At 51.9% G+C, this 23,371-nt stretch overlaps 1 protein-coding gene across 8 annotated transcripts in view; it reads right to left on the reverse strand.

Moving 5' to 3' along the window:
* LOC133354557 (mucin-19-like) overlaps positions 1–23,371 on the reverse strand; it is a 246,981-nt gene that overhangs the window by 81,384 nt on the left and 142,226 nt on the right. For all 8 annotated transcript variants that reach the window (XM_061571483.1, XM_061571484.1, XM_061571489.1 and 5 more), the window contains one exon: positions 5,676–6,996. The gene's annotated coding sequence lies outside the window, so the exon portion shown is untranslated. The remainder of the gene's footprint in view (positions 1–5,675; positions 6,997–23,371) is intronic.

Here is a 23,371-nt window from a genome sequence, read left to right on the forward strand (position 1 = left end):
GAGTAAAACCAGGTTACAGCACACGATGGAGAGCGAGGGAGCGCGCGCGAGCTAAAGAGAGATCCCTGGGGTCTCGACTTGGTTTTTACCTGGCTAAAAATAGATATAATTAATGATTGATCTTAAACGTAAAGGTTACAATTCAAAAAAACGTGTCGTGCACCCCAAGAATGTTTCTTCATTTTTAAATCTATTGATCACAACTGTGTTCCATTAAACCGATTTATATCATGTTATATAACCAGACCAAACCCCATCCCTAAAATCATTACGATTTGTATAATATTGGTCTTCTTATGAAAGAACATATCCCCCCCCCACCATGGGAACGTGGAATTTCCGCCACTGGATCGAGGCCATCGATGGCGACGAGCACGGCCCAGCGTTCGTTTGAGCGGCGATCCTCTTCCACTCCGGTTGGTCGCTCAAAAAAGTAATCTTCAGGAAGTTCACGTGGGAGCATATTTGGCCAACTTCCTGCCAAAATGTCTTACGTGCAGAGGGTACATGAACATGAAAAAAATGTCCCACAGACTGCCTACAACGAACCAGCTTGCTGTACTGCCAGCTGCTGGCCACAACATAGCCCAGCGGAGCAGCGAGCGTCTCGCCGCGTACGATGTAATTAGCGAGACCCACCAACGCAAGAGCCGTGCTCCCCCAACATCTTGCCCAAGGTTTACTCCACTGGGCCACATCTCTCTGTACATGTGTGTACGTAAAACTTCTTTCGTCTGGTACATGTTCATCGGAAGACGTCATGTGCATTCACCGAGGCTATTTCTGTCTGAACGCCGAACCAACGCATGGGTAGCACGCACGAGAAGAGTGTTGATGCTTTCTGTCCTTTGAGAGACTTAAAAAATTGCGGTGAGACAAGGCAGTGGCGACGGCTTGGGGAGTCTTCCAGCCAGCGGCGGATTGATCGATCGTGGCCTAAGAAGAAGACGACGACACGTTGGGGGAGAGGTGGGGAGGGGAGAGGTGGGGTGTGGGGGAAAGGTGGAGAGGTGGGGGGTCAAGGAGACGCCGCCACCGTCACCGCATCTGAATCTGACGCGAGGAACGAGAGACAACGCCACCCCCCCCCCCCCCCCCCCCACGACGTCTCGACGAAATCCGCGTTGCCGAAGATTTACCGCCGTCTCCTTGACCCGCGGAGGACCGCACGCTCTCGCGACGCTCAGCACTCCCTTCAGCGCAGACAACAAAAAAATCGCCGCGGGTCACCCCTCTGCCCGGCTTGCGAGCAGCCCTGGCAGTTAAAACCCAGGTCGGCAATTACAGTCAGCAACACGGTGCCCGCGGTTTTGATGCCCCGCGGTAAGTAACCGCTTCGTGTGCGTTTATCTGTTGACGTCAGGGAGCCTCCGTTCACAAATCAGAACGTCGAGATGGCAGCCCCAGTGTATGTATGAAGGAATTTATTTCGCGCCGTACGTAGCCAACCGTGCTAAATCGGAGGCGAGCATGCGATAGCAATTCCGCGTTTCTATGGAGGGGGCCAGCCTCATCACTAGATGACCGCTACTGACTTCCCCACCAAAGTGGAAGTAATATTCCCGGGGGGAGCAGGCAGTGGGCCGAGTCGACCCCCGAAGGGGATTTGAACCTCGCGACCTATCGATTTGCCAGTCAATCGCTCTTCCACAGCAACGTCAAATGGATATACAATATGATGTGTGTAAAGGATGGCGTTACAATGCTACTCGCTGAAATATGGACTAGGATTTTTACAAATCACCCCTCCAGCTCCACCCTCCCCCCCCCACTCCCTGTATCATGAATTGTCACGATTCAGCACCAGAATTGTATTCAATGTTGTGGTTCAGGATTAGCACCTCTAGTGGCTGCAGGAATGTAGTGAACCCATGAAACATTCTGAATTCACAAAACACACTGAGCCTTGATGTGTGTACTGTATGTAGAACTTCTTTAACACCGTACGTAGCCAACCGCGCTAATCGGAGGTGCGGGTGGTTCATCAAGCAATGCATAAATCCAATCGTGATACCCAAAGAAGTATCGTTGAGCTTTGAGCTCTCAATTGCCACACAGATGCGTCGGGGACCTGTTTGCTGTTATTACCACCTCTCGTTGCCCTTAGAGGTAAATATCGCACACGATCTCCGCATGATCTACCAACTCCATTCCGGATTACGGATGCGTACCGACAACATACCACGCACAGCTCTGATTTAATACGAACACCGATTCAGTGAGAATGCGGGAGTGCCAGAGTGCACGTCTCATACCAAACATTTACATCTTAAAAGCACGATTATCGTAACGAAGGGGACAGTCGAAGAGCTGAACACACTTTCAAGACGACGTCCAAAGAGAAGATGGAGCATTTAAATCGGTTAATACGCGGATGGACTGTCGCACCGCAGGATCACGAGAGGTGGCGGTGGCTTGGGGGAAGGACTTCACATCCAGCAGTGGATTGAGCACGGCTGATGATGATGACGACAACGACGAGGATATTGACTGAGTTGTGCGATACAATGCATCGTTACGCAAGGCAGGAGGAGCGTGTCGCCGTGTTTGTGTGTGGTGGAACGCAGCGATTGCAGAGCCGAGGTTGATCCCAGGGATTGTATTTATAGCCACGCGACTCCGCGCTGCGCCGGGCGCATTTGCTTAACAGCCCCGGCACTAACGAGTCTCCACGCGTGCACAGACACGCAACGCACACACACACGCACACACGCGTGCACAGACACGCAACGCACACACACGCACGTGCACAGACACGCAACGCACACACACACGCGCGTGCACGCCTGGGCACACAAACTCGCGTACAGCCACTCAAACAAAGAAACAGATCCCCCATCAATCCACACACACATATCTACCCTACGAATGCAAGCGTATGCACTTCCCAACACATAGACAAAGATCTCCCGCATAGCCTTAACGGACTGTTGGGGCAAGTGCTGTTAGCGAGCACCGTTAAAGGGCAGCACGCAACACGAGCAGGTGGGTGGCCAGTATAATGCCCGGCCGCCTTTGTCTCCCCGGTGCCGATGTTTACACACCATACCAGGTACTCATTTAAAGCAGAGTTGACGTAGGGGAGGCCGTGGACCGGTGGAAATATTCCCTACTGTTATTGGTCGTGAACGGGAGTTGAACTTGGGTCGCCGGGTTTGTAACGCAGTGCGTTAACCACGATGCTATGCACCAATCCACACAAACGCGCATGTACACACACCGATCTATCAACACACAAACATACACACACACACCCATCTACACATACATATACAGTCACAAACACACATATGCACTATCCATCACACACATATACATACGAGCACACCCACCCACGCTATCCATCACATATGCATACACCCTATCCATCCACAAATACACACGCACAAACACACGCACCACACACCCACACACAACCATCCAATGAGCATAAGAACACACGCCAGTGCATTCATACACACGTGCAATACACAATCTCTAACACACACATATATATACACGCGTATATCAGCAAACCCACATACAAATCCATGCTCACATGCGCAAACACATTAAAAATGCACGCATATCCATGCATTAACACATGTACACACAAATACCTCCTAATATGGCATTAACAGACTTGGGCAAGTGCTGTTAGCGAGCACCTATGAAGGCCGGCACGGCACACGAGGGAGTGGGTGGCCAGCACCACGCTCAGCCGCTGGTATATCCCGAGTGGCGATGTTTACACACATCACCAGGTACTCATTTGAGGCTGAGTCGACCTAGGGGAGGCCCAGGACCGGTTCAGATAATCGTCACTGGTATTGGCTGTGAGCGGGAATCGAATTCGGGTTGCTGGGTTTGTAGCGCAGTGCGCTAACCGCTACGCTACACACACACACATGCACAAAGACACACCCGCAACATCCATTCATATACAAACCCATGCGAAACCCATCCATCACACACACAGAAATATCTAACCTTCCAAGAAAACACACAGAGCACATACATCTGTGAACACATACACACAGACATGTGCCATATACGCTCAAAACCCACACACACACCGAACACATGTCCACACACATGTCCACACACATACCACACACGTGAAGATCACCGATTAAATGAAGTCATCCATGTGAATTCCAGCGATGTTCTAGAGAGATGGCATTTGATACATATACGCTCAAGCCTTTGCTTTACAACAACAATGAGTTAAAATTCACAATTTGGGTGCCATGCTGGTCCATGCCGGAACCAAGAAGAAACATTACGTAATATGTATTTTACATTGAACTTAGCCTACGACTAACTCCCAATGGTCTACACTTGCACAACAATGTCACGGGCTCTTTAACACTCCCCACCCCCCCCCCCCCCCCCAAAAGCTTAACTTCGTATAAACCTGGGCAGCTGCGTGAAACGAGATCTCGGTACTTAACGCTAAAATCAGTTTTTATAGGTGCTCACCGGCACGCTCCGGGTAAGGTACAACTTGAACCTCCAGGTGCGGGAGGGGGAATGTTGCAGAAATTTTCAGGGCTGCAAAGTGGAGTTCACTTCTCCACACATTCCACCTGCCACTATCTGGAGTTCATTTGCACTTTACCCGGAAGTGTATTGATGACCACCACGTGAACAATCGGTTACAATCAGCTGCGTGGAAAATGGCTCGGGGAGGGGTTGATGGCGACCGCGCACGCTGGCCAGAGGCCTAATCGAACCAGTCGATTGGACATCTCCTCCTCCGGGAACTGCCCAGAGTGTGCCTTGCCCTGCACGAGCCTGGCGAGTGACACTCGGCTCAACGACCCTGTTTGCCTCGTCCCGTTTGTTAACGAGCACCAGCATTGGCACGCAGCTGCGACAGCGACCGCCCGATGGGGAACACTTTGCCGTGTCCGGGTGTTTTACTTTGGCCACGTGAATCTCGCGAGACAGAGATCGTTAACGCATTACAATCTCCCCCTGCTAAAGAGAGCAATTAGAATCAGAATATTCATTTAGACGGAAGAATCCCATGAACTTTAAAGCTCTGTGTCACAGATGTCCAGAGAAAGCGGTGGAAATTCTACATTCCCGTGACGAGGGCCAGTATATCCATAGGACAAACCATGGTTGACTTCCCAAAGTGGATATCTATTTTATTTATCAAGGAGAACCTGCCTGAGGCATTGATGCATTTATCAAAATCCAGTGTAAGGAGTCTGCCTTCAATGCGGAAGAAAACCAGACCAACTGAAGACAGCACAGCCTCACAAGGGGACGACACTAAAAGCTCTACGCACATGATCACGAACTTGCTGTACTGCTATCTTATGGCCACTTCACAGCCCTTTAGTCACTGTGAGAGTTCTGCAAATCTACACAATCCACCAACTTGTGCCTCTGAAGTTCTGGAGAAAAGGGTTCCGTTGCGGTTTGCCTCTGATTAGCACGGTTTTCCCGCACCTCCGAAAGGCCCGGTTGGCTTACATACGGTGCGAAAGAAGTTCAACATACACACCACACAGCGACGTTGGAATGCTACGTTCCCTGTGGCGTGCCGCGGCAAAGCAGCGTCGCACTCCTCAAGCGAGCAGCATAGGCGGGCGACGCTCGCCGTGGCCCGTGCCACTTGGTACGAGGGTGCATCTGCTCCCTCCCCTCCCTCCCTCCCTCCCCTCCCTCCGTAGGGCACTCACCTTGATGCGATTCGTGGAGACCGGTGCCACGGATTTAAACGAGGGGAGCGGGCGTCGCCGGGCGCAATGCTGTGCCGGCTGGCGATGGGGTTGTGACGACGGCGGGGGTGCGTGGTGGGGAAAAAGGGGAAAAAAACAAAGCTCTCCGGGTTCTTGTGGCCCTCGGGAGAGGAGGCGATGAGCGCGAAGATCGGCTCCTTTTGTGACGCTTTAAAATAGCGCAGAAAATCCACAGGAATCCCGACGCCCGCGTCACTCGGCTTAAAACGGCATCGCTGCAGCCGCCACCGCCGCTGCTGCTGAGCGTGGCAGAGCGGCCCCACGTGGCTACAACCGGAGACGGAGAGGAGACCGGGGTCTGCGGCAGCAAGCGCTCGCGTGCTCGCGTGCCTGGAACAAGTCTCGTGTGGTGGGGGGGGAGAAGCGGCGAGTTGGGCGCCGTCAGGGCCGGCGTGCGCCCATGTCGTTGGCGCGTTTCGACCGCGCGGGTCGCTCAGTTTCACTCGCGTTGCTCGTCGATCGGCGGGTCGGCCGGAGGGACGGGCGTTGCCGAAGGATGGACGGACGCACGGGTCCCGGTTTATCCCGCGTCCATTGCCATCCTGCGCGTCTAAACGCGGCGGCCGGCGAGATGGCGCGGTAACGGAAAGTCAATGTCTCTGCCTGCTTTCGGCCAAAATCTATTTTCGCGCATGCGGACCTCGGCTGCCCTGTGCGAGAGTGGACGCCACAATGCAACGGTGCTCACGGTCGGTGCGCAGCACTCAACTGCCTCGGCGATCTTGGCCGCGTCCCAACGTCGCAGGACTTCACAGAGGGGAAAAAAAAACTACGCCTTGACATTCAGAGGTGGTCTGGCTGCACACGCCGGGGGAACTTGCAAAAGTATTGTTTTGTTCTTTTGCGCTTTACTTCCGAAGCCAATTTTTCTCGGCACTTTCCTCGTGTGTATTTTCTTTCGTGCAAATTTTCCACGCAAATTTTCTTTGACCGTCGAGATGCACGAGCCTTCGCCCGATAAGAACAAAAAATAACACTCAAACTGAAAAGTGGAGAAACGCACGCATTGTAAGTCAGCCGTTTCCCCACATTCCCTTTTGCAGGGGCCTCCTCCTCTTGCTCAGCCTACCGGTCTTCTTGGCTTCTTAATGAATCCATCAGCCCTCGTCAAATCAACGGGGTCACAACCGAGGGCCTTTGTTCCGAGTCGCTGGTGCGTTTCACGCTTCCAAACTCTGCCCCGTTGCTGCGGCTGCCCCTAATTGCGGCGAGGTGGTTTCCTTTCCCATGATGCAGTGCGGCCACGCCGTTGGGCAGAACCCTGGGGGAGGATGAGGAGAAACAAGGGCAGGAAGGGAAATAATGGCACCGTTAAAAAAAACCTAAATTCACACGAAGATCCCTGTTGTGCGTGTTTCATCCAATCAGATTCATTGCACGGACCAAAGCGTCTTTCAACGTTCGCGTCGTGAGTTGTCTTCCACGTTGGGGAACAGCTGGATGCTCGGTTAAAATTCGACGCTCGGATTCCTCGGCAATTATCTTAACGGAGTAATGAAAACTTTAATCAAACGCGTGCATGCATATTTGATGCTGCATTCATGAGCACAGTTATTAAAACAACAAACTCTTTACAAGGTGCAACTGATGAAAACGGCCACCGGGTAACAAACAGCAGGCGAGAACTCGCCGCAACACAAACGCTAATCAATTCGTGAACGTAAAACCGCGTTCCGCTATCGGTGGGAGTCGTCAATGAGGCATGGCGACCCCATCGAGCGGAGATGCAGGCGGCGTGAATCTGCACGACGTACCCGCGCTACACCCCCACGGCGCCGACAACGAGCATCGTCGGAACGCTCTCAGCCAGCGGGCGAAACTCCACAATCATAGGTCCGGGGGGGACCAGTATATGTCGACCGAGTAACCGCCGTCAACCTCTCATCGAGAGGTGTGCGTGTGCCGTCCTCAACAGATAAGACGGTGACGACGGCGAGACGGCTGTCGGCACGTTCCGGATATCTCAAAAGGTTAACCACCTTACGTAAGCGCATCTCAAACGTGTTACCCGCTGCGCGGCGTGCGCAATCCGATATGCGCGGCGTTCGCTCTCTCCGGTTTCGGTAAAGAAAGCGCAGACGAGGCGACCGCGCTAGCGGGATTTGGTTTCAGCGGGAACGCCGGTTGGTCCGCCGACCGTGTGACACCGCGCATCCGCGCCCACGTCCTCACCAGGCGGGACGCTCCATCCGTCAGCACCGTCGCCGCCGCCGCCTCCGCTACCGCCTTCAAAACAATTTCGCGGTTCAGCGAACGTCGGGGTCAATGTGGCCGGTCGATCGGAAACCCGAGCGGTGGAGCGTGGTGGGGGTGGGTTTAGGGTCACGGACCCGAGGTCTCCAGTCATGCACCGCGTCACGCACGGTAACGTGTCACGCACCATCGTCTGTCACGCACAGTAACGCGTCATGCACTATCGTGTGTCAGGCACAGTAACGCGTCGCGCACCATCCTCTGTCAAGCACAGCAACGTGTCGCGCACCACAACGGACGCCTTTGTGCGGTACCACGGTGCGGGAGGATGGCAGCACAGAACGACTTTTCGACTCGTTTCAACTGGACTCGCTCGCTCGACACGACATCGCGACACGCGGTGCGGTGTCCGAAGTGCAGTCAACTGTTGTGCTCAGATCCAGAGGCAGGGTGGGTGGATTGCGCAGATTGCGAGTGATGCGCAAGTGAGCGACACCCTAAACCTGTTGGGCTGTAACGTGGCCAGAAAGCAGTGCCAGTGGGCTGCTGAACAATATGTACGGAACTTTGAGTGCCAGCCCCTTGCTTTGTTTTTCTCATGCAAAACAACTCATTCAACCGGAATTGGCCAAACATCCCAATGCAGGACTGGTTTAGGATGTTAAATCATTCTTGGCCGAATAAGGAAGATTATCAGCGCAGTCATTGGCGGCGTACCAGAGACCAAACGCTCATTACGGTAGAGAACCCGGTTCAATCCCAGGTGACCTGAACCAGGAATCTAACGGGGTCGGGCTCAGTGCCCGCTCCAGCTGTCCGAGCTTTAAGCCCATGAGAGCATTCTGCAGCATCGACTCGCACGCGGCCGACTGCGCTCGTGAAGTGGCGACGGGCTGCCCTCGCGTGCCAGACGCCCGCTCCCACGACGGTCCGACAACAAGACCCCGGGGACGACACGAAGAACAACCCGATTATGATAACGTTTATAACCGGTGGTGGGGGGGGGTCACCGCTCCGTCCCACGGCCCAGCGGCACATTTACGAGGCACCGCCGCCGCCACGCCGCCACTGCCCGGCAGCATCTGGGGCGAGGCGCGCGAGGGGGACAGCCATCGGACGTGGGCCACGGGAGACATCCGTCCTCCACCCGGCCCCCCTGAGTCTCGTAAAGTTTGGCGTGGCTGAGACAACAGAGCGAGAGGGCGGTGCGCACGGAGACGGCGGGTAGCGTGCGCGTGGCCGTCGCCGCGCCGGTCTTTAGAAATCAACGAGCCCGGCGCTTCCGCGCGTTCCGTCGTGATAAGCCTGTCCCCCCCCCCACCCTCCCACACCCCCACCCCCCGCCACCAACACAGATAATTCGACAAGAGCGGATGCCGTGGGGAGTAGAGCCGGCACGCGGATCCGCCCGGTGCTGCGCAGAAGCGATTGTTACGGCGGCTTAACGTTCGCCAGAGATACATGGGCACCCCCGCCACCCCCCCGCCCGTTTTCGTAATCAGAAGACATGACGTTTCTGCATGGCGTCGCGGTTGCTGTGAGTTTCGTCCCCTCTGTGGCCAACATAAAAACTCAACACGCTTCGTCAACAACGATTCCCCGAAAGAGGAACACGCGCAGAACAGGCGACATGCACCACTGCCAAATCAGCATCACAAAGCAAACCTCTGGCCAATGCAGCGTACTCCCATGTCCAAAATATTCAGTGAGAAAAAAACGAGGCTAGCAGTTCAATACGACCCTCCCGAACAAGTGTCGATACCATCAGGATTCTCTGTGTCCATACTGCCGCCCACTGGTCACAGAGTTCATCCGTACAATTCCCGTTGGGGTCACGGAACGGTGAAACCCACCCGGAACAAAGCAACAGTCTTGATACCGTGCAGATTCGCATCTCGCGGCCGCGTCGCCGTCAAACAGGGCCACACCTCAGGCTGCCTTTGACTTCAGCGAGTCTCATTGGCAAGCACGTGGTCCACCACAAACCGCCTACGCAAAAACCATGGCAGATGCAGATACCTGATGCACCAATGGAAATTAAAAACACTCCGGTGTGCGACTGTGGTCATCCAGATCAGACATCGGAGAGCGAGCGGAGCGTGCTTCTCGCCCTGCTCGCCCGTTCAACGGCTGCTACCACCCGTGTGCGGCCTGTTGTGCGTTTTTTGCTGACCGGATTCCGGCTGAAATTCCACCTTTGAAAAGCTTTGAAAAGCTCTGCGTTTTCAAAGCATAACGCCTCTCACCGTCCGTGTCGCGATAGAAAACACGCCGGCATCGCTCTTTCCCCCCCTCCCCCGTGCAACTGACGTGCGTCAGCGCGCCATCAGGCTTTGTTTAGCGATGAGCACTTTTAACATCAATATATATGAACCTCAGTTGCTGGTGATTGCGATGAACGCCAAAGCGATACGCAATTTACGCCGAGAGCAACACGCAACCCAAAAGCGGCTCCTCCACGTGGATCTCGTAGCGAGCAATTCCGTACGTCTCGGACCATTGAGCCGAATGATTCCGAACTGTTGTCAATAAGAACCAAAAACGGTAACGTATTTCGGCCAGGAATTGTAATGACGCTCGGCCGGTGATGTCACCGTGATATTGCTCCCATACCCACTCCGACTGGACATCTGTGAAAAGAGCTTAATAGCTCATCACATTGCCCCAGTATAAATAAATATTATGATTTTCTGCAGCTTAAAACTAGTTCTGCATGGCACGTACATTGCAGCCCAGGCGAGCACCCACAAGAGCTGTCATGAAGTTTAGGTGAGCTACTAGCGAGCCACATGCTTGCATAGCTGAGTAATACGGTAATCAAACTATGTTTTATTTTACCGCCTTAATGACCACTGAGCTCTATAGTTCTTTCAGCAGCGACCTGGCCACAAATGATGGCTCAACGTAAGTGGTCCATCGCGTGGAAATCTATAGCAGCCAAATAATCTAAACGCTCGTTGATTCTAAATGTGGGGGGAAAAAACGGAGGACCCGGAGAAAAATCTACGCGATCACGAGGAGAACATGCAAACACTCCAAATATATAGGATTCAGGGTTGGGATCGAACCCATGACCTCCAACATTCCAGGCGAGGGATTAACATCTCGCCACAACCGTGGGCCCCTAAAGCCAGCTTCAGTGCATGGCTTTCATTTCTGCTGTTATTTCACACAGTGTTTGTATTTGTCACCAATGTCTCATCAGCATCCTGGCACACAGTACGGGGCACACAGTCCATCCTTTCTGGACATAACCCCAATGACACAAGGGGCCACAAAAGTCCCAGTGGGGAATGACCTTTGCATTGATTTGTACCCCTTCCTGTGTTATCCTTCGAGGGCCCACCCTACACAGCAACTCAATTCCGCTTTCTCTTTGGCTCACTCCAAAGCTATCGGCTAAATGATCCCTCTGAGCTGGGCTCGACTTGGGTTCAGTGCGAATGTAAAATCCATTACAGATCACTTCTCTTCAGTTGGGGAGTTTGAGATTTGAACGTCGGGTCCTAATGACATTGGCTCAGTGCTCTAACACTGGCGCAGCTTAGTTTCCTTAGCCACTTGATTAACTCTACTTTAAATGCAGCCATGCCAGACGCTAATGAGACCCACGCGGTCGGGGCCCGTGCACGCGTACCGATCCCCATTTCCAGTGACACGGGGGGACGACAAGAGGGCAATTAGTGGCGCTCGTTCAAACTCACAACTCGCCCCGATTGCCGCCCAACGCGTTTCGGCAAAAGTCCAGAAGCGACGGGTAACGACGCGGCGACTCGACGTAGTCTGGGTGAACGATCGCTCTGTTGTGCACGGGAATTTCACACTGAACCCATGCCGGCTTCAATCGCGCGCTTTCAGATGCGCTTCTGGAACGCTCTTCCTTCTGATATTAGGAAGCCACTGGAGCTATTGTGCTTTTAAATCATCTACATTGAAAATCATTTCTTTAGATCTGCTTTTTACGTTTAGTTTGTTGTCCTTCTGCCGCACCTCCGATAAGCATGGTTGGCTATGTGTGGTGCGAAAGGAGTTCAACGTACATACATACATATATACTCTGAGACGCGGCAGACACCAGGCCTCAAGGTGCAGTAACAGAGGGAGGGAGGCCGCAGTTGGAAACGATTCCCTCCACGGGCACCTGGCCGCAGAACGCACGCGCGGGCAGCCGGGGTCACTCACATGCTCAGAGTGAGCCAGCGGAGAGCCACGAGGTGAGCAAAGCCAGATGCAACTTCTCAGTCGGCAATGGGTCCATTATCCAAACCGTGCAGTTCACTGCTGTAAAAGTTCAACAAAAGTTCAGAACCAGATCTCGGCACAAATCAATTCCTGCTTCCACCCAAACACAGAATGTCAAAACCGGTCCAGAGTTTGCTCGTATTGAAACCAATGTTATTAAATAAATGCACGCCCAGAAGGACATGTGCCCATGACGTGTGTAAAAAATATACTTTTTTTATTTTTATGTAGACACAGACATGGGAAGGTGTATTTTCAACTGATTTACTCTACTTTTACCAAAAATGCTCCACAAGCAACAACTTTATATTGTACGTGTGTATGCTGAACTTCTTTTGCACCGTATGTAACCAACCGTGCAAGGAGTACGAGGGTACATGGCAGACAAGGACAAAGCTGGTCTTTACCCATCAGAGCTGCCACGACAAAACACTGCAGCGCAGCTGTGATGCATGACGTGTAGATTAGTCACTTGCAGTGAATAACTCTTACATTTATTTAAAACATTGTGACGCTACTATGCATGACTGCTGATCAAGTTTGTTTTTCCCGATGAGCCAGCCGAAGACACTCGTACATGCAGAGAGTTTGGGATGGGTGCATAATTGCGTGTGTCACCCCAGGTATCTTGCCCTGCACGTTTGTCCCAGTGACACTCAAATTTCCCAACCAAATACTATCCGTGTATCGTAAGTCACGGGAATGACGGGGCAATATGCTACCCGCGCTCACCACAGCCAGGTAAAAACCATCTCGCTGCTCAAAAGTTCATCGGTGGCCATGAGCTGCCGGTGGAAACTCCACACTCCGGCACTGTGGGCAGGCCACTCGCACTTTCATCCTGGGCCAGTGGAAGTTTTCCTCCGCTTCTGACACTCCCCTTGGCGGCCAAGGTAAACACTAGAGGGTAGCAGCGGGGGGGGGGGGCCTGGAAATCGCTTAAAGTCGCAGGGGTCCTGAGCGACGGCCCTACCAGAGGAAGCGTGGCAGCCACAGAGAAGAGAAAAAAAAACAGCTTTTGCTTCGGGAGCATTCTTTTTTGTTGTTAGAGACAGCAGTGCGGTGATTTTGGGGAATAGCGATCCGTGTGACACTCGGCGTGTGCGTCGACGCCGGGTTAATGCCATGGCTGTGGAAATCGGCGGTTAGAGCGCCACACTGGCTCGCAAATCCGCCTTGTCCTGGGAGGCATGGTTGGGGCTCCAAAGCTTCTCCCCAAGGAAGAGGAGAAAGGAGGCACCCAGCCGTTTTTGTTGTTTTTTACCGTGTGATAGGCCAAGACAGCGGATAGCGTGCCCCCCCCCCCCCTTGCTTATAAATGGGTTAAGGGAAGCAAAAAAACTAAAACAAATGACGCATTAACTGTACAATGTCAAATAAAACGGCAATGTCTCGGGAGGATTTATTACCCAAATAATAGGGTTTTGTGGGGAGCAGGTGGGAAGCTGTTTTGGCTGACGATGACAGGCCCAGCCCATGTGATTAATGTGCTTTCCCACAAAAGTGCTTGGGAGGGCTCACGCGGTGGGGGTGCATCATGGCCATGACCAAAGCATTGACCTGGCACCGCTAAAATCCGGGGTTCAAATCCGCGTGTTTAGCCACTCGTAATTAAACCCAGTTCTCAAGTAGAGTGAAAGTTGATGGTATCTGCCAAGTTACAAATTACTGCATGAAAAAAACGACACATTCAATTGGTTTGTCACGTTGCAGCTGTGAGGATTATGAGCGTAGATGTTATTGCCGAGAATGTGGTGAACATTCTTTGCGAGGCCATATAGAAATGTATGCCACAGTGTGGATAAGAGGTCTTCCCAAGTGACCTCTTACCAATGGTGAATCCTTTTTCTCTCGTCCAATGACGCTTCGGCCAAATATTGTAATCGTAATTTGGTGGAAAAAATAAATATAACATTACACATCGAAAAAAATGGACGTGACCTGTGCATTCCCACAGTAAATCTGTGGGTTTCGCTGCACCTCAAACATGGCAGGATAACGCAATAACACTTGGTCAAACTTGCCCATGCAGACCAATGCGAGTGATTTTAATGCGCCCCGCGGAATAATATACTGCGATTCTTTTTTGTTGTGAGACAGACACGGTGAAAGATCGGTTTCACGGCGTATAAATCTGTGACAAGCGGGGCATAAAGAACGTATTCATCGCTTGGCCACGGGGGCCTGCGATAAACATCTTCCACTTCCACCTACGGCTGGAGCCAAAATCCTGCTGCTCACTTACTCACTCATTTGCATTACCATCCGATGTGCACGCTCGCTTCATTCACACAGCGCTGAACTGCAGTTCCCGAACAAACCTCCGCCCCCCCCTCCCTGCCCCCCCTCCCTGACCCCCCCCAATACCGTCCCCCCACCTCCCCCCCAACCCAAGCTGCATCAGCCACCGGCCCCCACCCCTACGCCCCACCACCGCCTTCACAAAAACGCTGCCAAAGCAGAACTTACCCTTGCAGCAAGTCCGCTACATTTTCATTATTAAAACAGCAACGCTTCTTTCAGCGCTTCTGAATGCAGATTTATATCCCGGGTTTCGGAAACGAGCCCGCGAGTGGCGTTCCAGTTCATGGGGGTTCGGCAAGAGCCATTTCCTCACCCACCCCTTGGGCCCTGAGGCTGTTTCACCACGACGAGCAGTAGCCGCAGCATCAACAACAACATCATCATCATCATAATCTGACTGCGGTAACGAGGCAGCCGCAACACGCCCACTTTGTTCTGTCTGTCTCTAGAATCAGCAGAGTTTCCTGCCTGTTCGAGTCCCGCATCTTGCACGCAAGGAATTTCACGGCAGGTTCGAAGGCAAGCGACTCTGCAGTTTGGACCAGAGTCGTTCAAGATGTAATAATATGAATCCTATCCCATTCCGAGACGTCTGCAAGTTGCAGGGTGGGTGTCCCGTTGACCACTGCATCTCGGAACGCGCAAGCGGTTGAGTGTTAATTTGTATTTAGAGAGGCATTGTTTTTAAAGACATTGTACTCACCGCAGAGAACTGTCGCGACACGACCGCACTCTACGATAGCTGAGCGCCAAACCGTGCAACACACCCTCCCGCATGGCCTTGCGAGAGCCTACACGCACGTACATGTACGTGATGGCAATGGGAGGGGGTTAAGAGGTTGTTGAGATGAGAGGTAAGCTGGTGCGTGTTGCCAAGACGAGCATTTGGAGTGTCACCCCCATGGTGGTGACCCAGGGAGGAGTTTCCTCAACCAGAGTGGTGGACACTGAGTGTGATCGTCAGAGGTCAGAAGTCAACTTCAACAACCGTGCCATTGAGCATAAAATAACTGCGATATGTGGTTGTATCAACGGCTGCAGTGACCTCTGGATAATATATATATATAATTTACTCCTTTATACTGTGAGGTAAAAAGTATTTGATCCCCTGTTGATTTTGTACGTTTGACCACTGACAAAGAAATGATCAGACTATCATTTTAATGGTAGGTTTATTTGAACAGTGAGAGACAGAATAACAACAACAAAATCCAGAAAAACGCATGTCAAAAATGTTATAAATTGATTTGCATTTTAATGAGGGAAATATGTATTTGACCCCCTCTCAATCAGAAAGATTTCTGGTTCCCAGGTGTCTTTTACACAGGTAACGAACTGATATTAGGAGCACACTCTTAAAGGGAGTGCTCCTAATCTCAGCTTGTTACCTGTATAAAAGACATGTTCACAGAAGCAATCAATCAATCAGATTCCAAACTCTCCACCATGGCCAAGACCAAAGAGGTCTCCAAGGATGTCAGGGACAAGATTGTAGACCTACACAAACCTGGAATGGGCTACAAGACCATCGCCAAGCAGCTTGGTGAGAAGGTGACAACAGTTGGTGCGATTATTCGCAAATGGAAGAAACACAAAAGAACTGTCAATCTCCCTTGGCCTGGGGCTCCATGCAAGATCTCACCTCGTGGAGTTGCAATGATCATGAGAATGGTGAGGAATCAGCCCAGAACTACACGGGAGGATCTTGTCAATGATCTCAAGGCAGCTGGGACCATAGTCACCAAGAAAACAGTTGGTAACACACTACGCTGTGAAGGACTGAAATCCTGCAGCGCCCGCAAGGTGCCCCTGCTCAAGAAAGCACATATACATGCCCTCTGAAGTTTGCGAATGAACATCTGAATGATTCAGAGGATAACTGGGTGAAAGTGTTGTGGTCAGATGAGACCAAAATGGAGCTCTTTGGCATCAACTCAACTCGCCGTGTTTGGAGGAGGAAGAATGCTGCCTATGACCCCAAGAACACCATCCCCACCGTCAAACATGGAGGTGGAAACATGATGCTTTGGGGATGTTTTTCTGCTAAGGGGACAGGACAACTTCACCGCATCAAAGGGACGATGGACGGGGCCATGTACCGTCAAATCTTGGGTGAGAACCTCCTTCCCTCAGCCAGGGCATTGAAAGGGGGTCGTGGATGGGTATTCCAGCATGACAATGACCCAAAACACACGGCCAAGGCAACAAAGGAGTGGCTCAAGAAGAAGCACATGAAGGTCCTGGAGTGGCCTAGCCAGTCTCCAGACCTTAATCCCATAGAAAATATGTGGAGGGAGCTGAAGGTTCGAGTTGACAAACGTTAGCCTCGAAACCTTAATGACTTGGAGAAGATCTGCAAAGAGGAGTGGGACAAAATCCCTCCTGAGATGTGTGCAGACCTGGTCGCCAACTACAAGAAACTTCTGACCTCTGTGATTGTCAACAAGGGTTTTGTCACCAAGTACTAAGTCTTGTTTTGCAGAGGGGTCAAATACGTTTTTCCCTCATTAAAATGCAAATCAATTTATAACATTTTTGACATGCGTTTTCTGGATTTTGTTGTTGTTATTCTGCCTCTCGCTGTTCAAATAAACCTACCATTAAAATTATAGACTGATCATTTCTTTGTCAGTGGGAAAACGTACAAAATCAGCAGGGGATCAAATACTTTTTTCCCTCACTGTATATATATTTTAAACACGGTTGCACAAAGAACAGAAATGTTATCAAGCAGCCGGCACCAAACAGCTCTATTAAAGATGTAATAGATAAGCCTTAACGGATTCCTTGAGCTGAGAGAGGTTATGAAAGCTTGGGAAGAGGACAACGCGAGGAGAATCCCAAATGCCCCGGGCGTCAGCAGCTTTTTAAACCCATCAGTAGCACACAGTTGTTCCATCATCATCTTTTTTAATCATTCAACAATGCAAATTATTCCTGCGCTGAAATTCCAGGGCGTGAGAGTACGCACGCCGCCCACGTTATCGTGAGCGCGGCAAGACATTAAACGTTCTTAACTGTGACATTTTTGGGTGGAGGGGGGAGGGAAAAGCACTCGCGTAGATACATCTTTACGGCTATTCATGAAAAATCTATTGCAGCAAGTGATTTGATTTTCCGGGAATCACAACCAGAAGTAACATTTATAGCGGCGAGCCCTCGGAGCCTCGGAGCCCATCAAGGCGCAGTTAGAAATGCACACAAACGTGACCGACTGCACACGTATTTCCCAACGGACGAAACGAATAAAAACTAAACAGCTCGCTTACAACCGCGTCACTCGAGGGGCCAATGCTAATGATTGAGCGATCGCACAGAACCAACACTGCTCAACCCCTTCATTAGAAAACGCTTCCCATCAACCCTCCAATGGTTAAATCCAGGAGCACAGAGGGGTTTTGATGTCATGCTTCATTCACCGACGGGTGCACAAACAAACGCAATGTCAACAAACATCAGAGTTTCGATGGGCCACAAATTGAATCGTGAACAGCCAACCACAGTTTAATAATCCATCGCGAGTAAGGCTCGGCCAAGTCGTGTGTTTCTTGTAAACACTCAGCGTTGTCCTGAATGTGCTCACGCCCCGTCACTGTGAGCTGCATTGGCTGATGGGCCACGCGAAGGGACAACTCGGGAGCTCGTCTACACAGCTGACGAGCTTGCAGTCTCCGTGCTGTGGAACATGGAAGCCTGATGGCCCTTGATAACCAGCGATGCCCCTTTCAGCTCATTTCCCTCACGGTGGGTGTGTGCGCCTGTGCACGTAGGAAGGGCTGTTTCATACCAGCTGCCAAAGTGCAGAATCTAGGATGCAAAGTGAGACAACTAAATAATATTAATGAAGTTGACATCCGAACGGCTGTTTGTTCCCATTAGCTAATGGGGGACTGCGAAAACGGCGAGGACTGTTGCTAGAACCAAGAGGCGGTTTTACCATCACCCCCCGCCAGGTCCCGGCGCAGCAGACGCACCGTGGAATCTTGGCGGCGCTTCTCTTCACAGCCGCCCGCCCGCCAAATCTCACCCGTGGCCGCCGCTAACAATGGGGCCCATGAGCGGCCATCGGCGATGGTGCACCAGCCAACCCTCTCTCGCCCTTCCCACCGCTGTCCCGGAAGAACGCGCCGTGCGTTTGTGTTTAACGAAAACAAAACAAGAAAGAAAGTCACCGCTGCCCGCTGCTGCCGCCACCGCCGCCACCGCCGCTGCCGCCGCTGCCAAAACCGCAACTGCCGCAGGAACCGTGGAACACAATCGCTAAAGTTGCACGCGCGAGTGGGAACAGCGCTCTGCGAAGACGCCGGCGCGTGCGCGCGCACGGCAGTCCCACAATGGAAGGAACTGGCTCCTGTGCGGCTTCGCGTTTTTTGTCCTTTCCCGGCGGGCGAGGGCCCATGTTGCCCTTTCCCACAGCCCCCCCCCGCCCCCGGGGGCTGCCCTCTGCGCCCTATGAAATTACAGCCCCTCTGCCGTGCGGCCGCGGGCCACGCACACGGCAGGATTAGCGCGCCGACCGACTTCATTTGGGAGGCTCGGAATGTTTCGCGAGCGCGCGCCCGTTTGTGCCGACCTCTTGGCGAGTCGCGACTGACCCCCGAGGAGTCTTGCCCGGAAAGTAAAATGACGCGAGGATTTTATTTTGAGACGCGACGGGCGGCACGAAGCGCGAGCAAGCGGAGACTTGCCTCTTAAAACGACGACCTGACCAGACCTGAGCACGCAGTCAGAGCAATTCATGCTCAATTCAACAAGCCCGTTAACTCGCACCTCCGCACCTCCACTGCACCACGCTGGCTAACTTAGGTCTCCCTCTCTCTCTCTTGCCCGCATCTTTATTGACATTGCAGTTCTTTGCAGTTTTGCTTCACAATGGATGCGAAACGTTAGAACAGCTAAGTGTCCGACTCATCCGTGAGGCGTTTAAATGTTAGCTCCCTCGGATGTGTGGGGTTTTCTCTGGACACTCAGGTTCCGTCACCAAAAGACATTAAAAATAATATAAACCTGTCAATGCCGGGCTCTCCCCAGGGATTTCTCGTGTAAGGAAGGACTACTTAAATAAAAGCCACTCGACTGAAGGTGACTTTTTCTCAATTTATTTTTTTGGATTCTCTTCTTGCCGTTTAGGCAATCCTTGCCCCGCGCCACCGCTTCAGATTTTATGATTGCAATTATCATTTTGCAAACAGGAAACTGCGATAAGCAAGCGGCAGGGCCTGCAATTAAAAATGGCAAAAGGAAATTCGTAAATATATGCATGAAACGCAACATTTTAGTTAGATACGACTTCCATTAGAATAACCGTAAACATTTTACAATCGCAACGAGCCATTAGCAGAGTTCGAGTATTGAAGCGCTCATGCATTCTAACTCCTTTGTTGCCTGCGAACAAAGAATAACCAGTTACGACACGATTACAGGTCGACGGAACACAACACACAATATACACATAGCTAAATACACAACTGTCAACCCATTCTATTAACACCATTTATTTTCTGTTACTAGGTAAGGCCCACTGAGCAATATGGCTCTATTTCAGTAGCAACCTGGCTATCACAAATTACTTCTCAACGAAGTGGACATTTAAAGCAGCCAAGCACTCTAAATACACGCAGATTCTAAATATGGAGGGAAAAACAGGAGGACCCGGAGAAAAATCCACGCCACCACGGGGAGAACACCAACCACCCCCCCAAACCAACAGTGGGTTCTGTGCTTACTACCCCAGTGTAACGGTGGAGATAAGAATGCAGATGACAACGAGCTGCCTTTTGCGTAATCAGAACGTCTAATCTGCCATAAATGAAGGCCCATGTGGTCGCAAATCGTTGTCGAGAGAGAGTAAACACACTGCCCAGCCGCCACCTACCCGCCGTGTATCCACTGCGCACGGCAACACGGAACGGCCGTGTCATCAAACGCAAGCTTCACTGCAGACCGCAAACAAATTGATTTGTAGATAGCCGCGACCGTTCAATGGTTTACCGCGCACTGTTAGAATGTGAGCGCATCCGGCGACGTGTGCAGCTGGTTTGTTTTTCGAGAACCAACGCTGCTTACTGAATGCACTCCCAGGAGGCCGCTTGGCTGATGGGATGTGTAAAAACAAATACTATTGTTTTCGGGGGACAGATTTGCGAAGGAAGCGGGCGCATTGTCTGCTTATTTATTTTGTTCTTTAAATTCTCGACAAAGGCACCAATGTTATTTTGTGTTGTGCGTTATCTGGTTTAGGATTGAGCGTGAACCCATATCGAACAGGGTCCTTGCCGATACAAGTCTAACAGCTCACCAGCATTGGTTCAAGTGAGCCTGACTGCCGACAAGACACTGATGTCGAAACTTGTCCAGACTTTTGCTCGTGAAGAAACCAATGCTGTTGAATTAATGCACTCCCAGAAGGCCATTCCATTTCTACAATCATCACTTAACGACGGGGATTGTTTAAAAATAGCAAGGAACATGCAACAATGAATGCATCGCTATCATCGTGCCATCATAGGCCATGAAGATGGGTAATGTTCATATTTAGTTGGTCTATTTTAAGCCCCAGGAAAGTGAAGGGGCATCTCTTGACGTGCAGAGTGAGCGGCAAGCCAGTAATTTATGGACTCTGCTTAATGACCCATATTTAGTCGAGACATCTGAACAGAAAAGCCGATTCCCGTTCATCACGAGGCAGTCCAGCCACAAGACAAATATCCCCCGTATAGCCCTAAAACAGACTGTAGGAGGCAACTGCTGTTAGCGAGCACCTATGAAGGCCGGAACAGTATACGAGGGGGTGGGTGGCCAGCACCACGCCCGACCGCCTTTGTCTTCCCAGTGGCGATACTTACACACCGCACCAGGTACTCATTTGAAGCTGAGTCGACCTAGGGTAGACACAGGACCGGTGCAGATAATCGTCACTGGTGTTGGCCGTGAGCGGGAATCGAACCCGGGTTGCCAGGTTCATAGTGCAGCACGCTAACCGCTACGCCACCGTTCTCCTACTAGACACACACACGTCCAGGACTCCCGCCCCATACCCCTGTCCTGTCCCCACGTTCAAAAACTCCTGATCGGTGTAAGCCTGCATTTGTTTTTTTAATGTACAGCACCTTGTGACCTCGGGCAAAAAGGTTCTGCAGAAGTGGAAATTATTGTTGTTGTTGTTCTTGATCACAGCCAAACGCCCAAAGTGTATCTGTGCTTGAATGAGCAGCAAGGCAGACAGCTGACCTCTGCCGGCTCTGAGCCCAGTGGTGGAAATTCCTCATTCCCTGGGCGGCAGGTCGCAGTCCGTGTGTACGACAGCCACCGATGACTTTCAACAAAGCGGTTCCCATTTCATCAGCAACGATGGGATAATTTGCCAGAGTTGACGTTTGATCGGATTTAAATTACTGAAAAAAGTTGATAACCCACAGAAACATTGATATTCAAGATAACCCATGCATGTCCTGCGTTTGTCGCTCTGAGTAGCGCCGCGATGATGGCATGGGGGGGGGGGGGGGGGCCCAAGCCGCGGTACACCAGCCTCTCCCCTATGCCGCGTGGGGGGGGGGGGGGGCGAAGCTGTCATCCAGCAGTAATGGACTAACAAGCCTCCTCGATGTTACGAGCAATATTATTATTATTACTACTTACAGAGCAATGTAGCTTGTTTACAAACAACCTGACACAATCCCATCAGAAGGGAACAATGCGGTCGAGGCGGAGTTTGCTCGCGGTCCCCAGTGACACACTGGCAGAGCCAGTGGGGGGGGGGAGGGGTGGTACGTGCTCCCCCAATGATCTGATGGAAATAATCCCCAATTTCGACAACACAAATAACATTTAATATCATGCACCAATCGGCTCATGAACAGACTTTGCTGCACTGCCATCTCCTGGCCACTTCTCAGCAGATCACAGGGAGGGGAGTTTCACAAATATTGCCACGATTCCACAAGAATCAACTCCCAAACCTCTGGGATCAGACATGCACTACCACCACGACCATTACCACCACCAATACCAACACCCGCCATTCGCCAAGAAGTGACGGTGACGTCACCACGGCGCTGTGCCAGGCCAGGTGCACTTTGAGGCCACGTGAAGTGTCCAAGGCTCGCTGACAGGTCACGGGACAGACCCAGGTGCCATGGGTTGGCTGAGATGACTGGTAGATGCACCAGCTGTACCCCCTACTGTGCCACCAACACGACCATCACGATCAGCAAAGATAGAGACAAAGATTCCCGTATAGCCTTAACAGACTGCAGGGGCAAGTGCCACTAACAAGCACTTGTGAAGGCTGGCAGAGCACATGAGGGGGTGGGTGACCAGAACCACGCCTGGCCACCTTTGTCTCCCCAATGCTGATCTTTACACCCTGCGCTGGGTACTCATTTGAGGCCGAGTCAACCTAGGGATTCAGATAATCGTCAGTGGTGTTGGCCGTGAGCGGGAATCGAACCTCGGGTCACCGGATTCGTAGTGCAAAGCGTTAACCTCTGCGCCACCGCTCTGCACAAACCAGCACAACCACCACAACAGCCAGCCGCAGCCAACAGGACCACAACCACCCGCAGCTCATCCTGGCGGCCGCCACCTGTACAGGAGTCGAACGCGAGACGCGGGTGCGAGGGAAGGGGCAGCCGAGCGCAGTCGTCCCACGAGGGCGGTGAACGCAACGGGCGCCTGCGTCATCACTTTCTCCCCCACTCTCGTCGCCCCCCACTCTCTCCAGTCGCGTGCCTCTACGCGCGCCACATTCCATCTCATTAACTGTGCAGAGCAGCTGAGAGTTCTCGTTCCGGAACCTGCTCGTAGAAAATATTCCACGTTGACGCCGTCCGCACTACAGTTGTTACCGCTATTGCCGACGGCGACTCAAATATAAACGCACCGCTCGTTATGGGCGG

Source organism: Lethenteron reissneri, chromosome 47, assembly GCF_015708825.2.
Source record: "Lethenteron reissneri isolate LAM-NWPU_2019-01 chromosome 47, ASM1570882v1, whole genome shotgun sequence".
Taxonomy (NCBI): domain Eukaryota; kingdom Metazoa; phylum Chordata; class Hyperoartia; order Petromyzontiformes; family Petromyzontidae; genus Lethenteron; species Lethenteron reissneri.